Below are 5138 nucleotides of genomic sequence, written 5' to 3'. Positions count from 1 at the left end.
AAGTGTAGCAGAGGAGTAGCTATCATTCTGAAAGCCAGTAAGTTAACAAAAATGTATTTAGGCCCCTACGCCCCAGAAGAAAAGAACCAAATCTAATGGAGGGACAGTCCTTGTGAGTGATTCTGGGAAAAGTCAGGGCCTCTTGTTAGGTTAGTCTTTTGTTTGTGGCTTTCTTACTAATCAAATCTGTTTCCTTTCCCCAGAACAGCTAACCACCACCACCACCACCACCACCACCACCACTGCCTGGTTCCCTGTCTTATTCCTATTTTCTCAGTGGTTGTTACTATTTTCTCAATGGTTGATTCCTGTATCCTTTCCTTTCAGCATTTCTGTTTTTATTTGTTTTTTAAAAATAGGGTTATTTAATAATTTTATTCCACTTTCGGCATCCTATGCCTTTGAAGACATCTCTAAATATTCTCAAGTAAGGATGGCTGAGTTCTTCATATTAATTATTAATACTAAGCTGCCTAGGACTGAACTGAATTCTACCTGGCCTTCTGTGGATTTGATCCCTACCATGACTCTAACCTTGAATAGGTCCTTTTGCCCAGATGGTGCTCCACAATTCTGCTGGTATTCCTGCCTTTTTCATTTCTCTAACTTAATTTTTCACTGACCATTTAACACCCAACCTGTTTTCTCCATAGTCAGAACACAGAGAGCTAGAGTATTACTGCCGTTCTCTAATGCTAACGCTGATGCCAACAGCTATCCTAATAAAAAGAAGGAAAGTTATGGGAAGGGTTAAAGGTATTTCTGAATTAATTAAGTTACTGGTCACCTGATCTTAAGAAACTGGCAACGTGATTACTGTATATGCACTTTGTTCTTATACATTTATATTCTCTTACTGTGTAAAGAAATTTGCTCTGGAGAAATATTATGTTAAGCACCAACGTGGATACATTATTGTAAAGCCAAACCATATATCATGTTATACAAGATTCTAGGTGGTTTTTATGATATCGCTTTTGAAATATTGATTAGCTTGTATTTCATTAAAGTTTCCATATGTATTTTTCTGAAAGTTAAAATTTACTTGTATTAATGTGGGTTTTGAATTTCAAAAAGGTATCTAATGTTAAAAGCAGATAATTTTCACTATCTAGGTCTCAGTTTAAAGACACTCTATGTTACTTCCCTGGCTGTGCCAAACCTTCATGCCTCCTTTTCAAAAAAAAAAATTTAATTCAAAATATCATAGAAATTGTTATTTGGTTTAGGTGTACCTATATGTGATACATTTTAAATTTAAAATGTTTTTCTTATTTTTATGTGCATAATAACATTTACTGATTAAGTTAATATTCATGAATAATTCAAAAGAGTAAGTTCTACCTTTATCAAGTTAGAGATCCACTGTAATTTCCTCTGCCTCTACATCAATAGTATTTTATTATGATAATTAATATTCTTTATAAAGAGGTGGCTCTGTTCCATGGCACAAATCAGATCATTATCCTCTTTCAGTCTACAGAATCAACTTAGAGGAAATGAGATATGGGTCTTGTGTAAGACTTTAAAAAAAAAGTAAGAATGATATTCTATCATGCTCAATTATTTCAAGAATGTTTACCTCCTGCTGTGTAAAACCTAACAGCAATTTAGTTTTGCTTGGGTCAGTATGGGACGCCTTATTTGTTTAAGCTTCATTTAAAATCTAGCCTACAATACAAATGCCATATCATAAATTCTGTGGTTCATTGACTGAAAGCCATAATCATGCTCAAAAAGAAACATTGCTTTTCAATTAAACTATAGATTTTAGATAGCTATCCAAACTCATTTGCCACTCAGGGTGATTACATACTTTTAGCATCTTTATTCTTATTTTTGGTTTAGTGGAAGTTTATTTCTTAATAACCTTTACTCTTTTCTCAAACTGCTTCAGATATAACCCATTTTGATTAACAATTCCTCCCAAATTTATTCTCCCACATATGTTCATTGAAAGCTTTAGCGGTATCTAAATTAAGCTTGGCAGAAATAGAGACTTGCCATTTTTGCATGGCACATCCTGTGGGGTACTGATCTGAAGAAGGCAAATTGAAAATGAAAAAAGATTTGGTGTTATAAAGAAGGAGGCAAAAAATTGTTTGAAAATGGCATAATTGAAAAATATAATAACCTATGTTTATTTGTAATGCCTGAAGAATACCATGGTTTGCTTAATTGAAAATTGCAGACAATTCAAGGATACATACACCATACATGGATTACTGAATTTCAAAGTGCAATATGATAAAGTACATTCAGTCCTAAAAGTTGAGTTTACCAGAATTTAAACTCTTGATGATTCAGACAGTCCTTCATTATTTGTGTATTCTTGGCCTGCCAAGACATGCTGTCTCCCTCTCTAGCAAAAAAGAATGATTTTTTTTTTTTTGTTTTTATGCAAGGGATGCAATGTATCTTGCAACATAAAGGAAGGGTTGGTTAGTAGGAGACAACTGTATGATTTGAAGAGTATTTGTTCTTTATTCCTGCTGCCCATCAGAAGATTCTGTATGTGATAGCTCAAGAGCAATCCAAGACACAGGCCAAAGACATCAGAGAGAGTCCATGTAAAAATCTATCAGTCCACAAATCATTCTTTTTCACTCGTTTTACCCAGTGGAAATCCATTAAAGGCTAGCAATTTATTTCAGTAGATGTATAGCCAGTACAACAAGTGAGAGAGTCCACAGAGATGTAGTTATCTGCTGGATCCCAGGAGCACATGTTTTTATGCCTTCTATAGCTCCTTTATGACACATAGAGAATTCTTTTATCAAGATTAAAATGTAAAATTTACAGTGTTTACTCTCTTGGAGGTTATCACTATTTGTGAAATAGGACCTTCTGTGAATTCACTTAATCAACGTTGCAATTTTGTAACTTCTCCATGGAAATAGGTATAATATTTTGAAAATGTTTTACTGTGAAGTTTTCATTGTTCAGTAAATCAAACCTTCCTGGCAGTTCTAGCACTAAGATTAGGAAAGTAAGTTTATTGCCCCAAGAGGTAAGTAGTATCAACTACCTAGAACAAAAAGTAAATGAACAAATATAATTTGCAGACTACTGTTCTGAAACACAGGCATGATTAATTTTTCATATAAACCATAGGTTTTTTATAAACCATAGGTTTAGGAATATATAAAAACTGAATTTTTATATATATATATATATATATATATATATAGAGAGAGAGAGAGAGAGGGGGGGAGAGAAAGAGAATATATATATATAGAGAGAATATATATATATAGAGAGAGAAAATTGAATATTTGTATATTTGAGTGTGTGTGTGTGTGTGTGTGTGTGTGTGTGTTTAAAAGGAAGCCTGGCTAACATAAGCTAAAGTCTTGATGTAAACCTTGGGTATAGAGAATGTATACTGTGTATGACGGGAAATGTAAGAGAGAAGCTTTTCCTAAGCCCAGAAGACTAAGAAATCAGAACATAGACTAGAATTAGATATGGTTGCCTGGCTTATTCTTTTCGTTTATGAATTTATTCATTTAACATTTATTTAATGCCTACTAGCCATCAGTTAGCATGAAGATTTCTTCTGGTACAGCATTGATTGTAAAGCCTCTTTAGTTTTAGGAAAAGCTCCTGGGGGAAGTATGTGCAAAGAAAAAATAAAATACATTTAAGAGAATCTTGGAGGAATGGGTTCTTAATCATTTCCTGGGTTATAAACTGAAAAATTGCAAATACATTTAGAGAAGAACTGCATGTAACTTCACAAGGTAGAATACTAGAAATGGTTGAGGTAAGGTCTGAGGCAAAAAGATCAAGATGTCATCTTAGTTAGAAAAAAATTGCAAAAGATTTTTATTTTTCAAAAACAGAGAGGAAATACAGGAAGCCTTCTCTCAATTCACACTGAATGGAAATGCTAAACAAGCTTTTTTTATTGTTTAATTTAATTTTGAAATTTTTTTAAATTAAATTTTAAAGCAACAAAGTATTATTTTGTTTTGTTTTTCAGTATGACAGTAAAAAAAATAAAAGAGGAAGAAAAATCCACAAGGATAAATGAGAAGAAAAGCAAATAGCACATGGAACATCATAATGAAATGTGCCTAAGAGGCTTCGGTGTTAAAACCCATGTAGGAACTGACACTGAGGTCATGGGTCTAAGTAGTACATGAATCTGGAATTAATCTCTCAACCTAAAGCTAGGAAGCATCTGTAAAATGAAGAATAACATCTCTATAACTTAGGGTACATCCAATTCATCTGGAAAACAACCCATTTCAATAAGGTCACTATCCAACATTATAAACCATGAAAGGAAAAACAAATGTTAGAAAAATGTGCCAGTGAAAGCAATAAGAAAATTATAATCATACAACTTATAAAATTGATCAGAAAGAAAGGCAAAGATGTCAAAAAGTTTAAATGAAGCAATCTAAGCAATAAACAAACAAGATTTAGAAATATCTACATCTGCAAAATATCAAAAACTTATAGAAATGAAAAATGTGTTATTGAAATAATTACATTAATAGAAAAATTGAACAATTTATAAGATTAAACTAAAGACAGAATTATTGTGTTGGAATATAGTTAATAAGAAATTAGTATACAGTTTAGCACGGATAAAGAAATGGTTAGCAGATAAAGAAGTATGACTAAGCCATTCCAAAGGAGAATTGGAAAGAGAAGCTATTTATAAAGTGATACTTAAAAGCTTATAAAACATAAGTAAAACTTAAATCATCATATTTAACTAACAAACCAAACACTAAGAAAAATAAAGGCTATCCTCCCTCTCAGAAAGTTAGACTTCTTGTCAGCAAAAATACATGTCAGAAAACAATTAATATAACTTCCATTAATCATAGACAAACAAATTGGGTATATTTTTTTTTTTACTCACTAACACTAATTCAAATTTTTCAGATAAAATTAGTAACAAAAAACAAGTCAACTTATTTTTAAATACTTGAATGTGGTGTGCAAATTTTGTCCCTGCTTTTTGTCTCTATCCACTAATCTACCTTTAAAATGAGAATGTTCTATGTAGTTATTTGGGTGATAAACAGACAATGTTTACCTTATAGCCAGCCTTCCCAGGAGAATTCCAAGAAAAAGGAAGGAAGGAAGGAAGGAAGGAAGGAAGGAAGGAAGGAAGGAAG

This window comes from Sapajus apella, unplaced genomic scaffold, assembly GCF_009761245.1.
Source record: "Sapajus apella isolate SASKATOON/1434 unplaced genomic scaffold, GSC_monkey_1.0 scaffold7, whole genome shotgun sequence".
NCBI classification, from domain to species: Eukaryota; Metazoa; Chordata; class Mammalia; order Primates; family Cebidae; genus Sapajus; species Sapajus apella.
The sequence above is the reverse complement of the archived record's forward strand: the minus strand, read 5'-3'. Positions refer to the sequence as shown.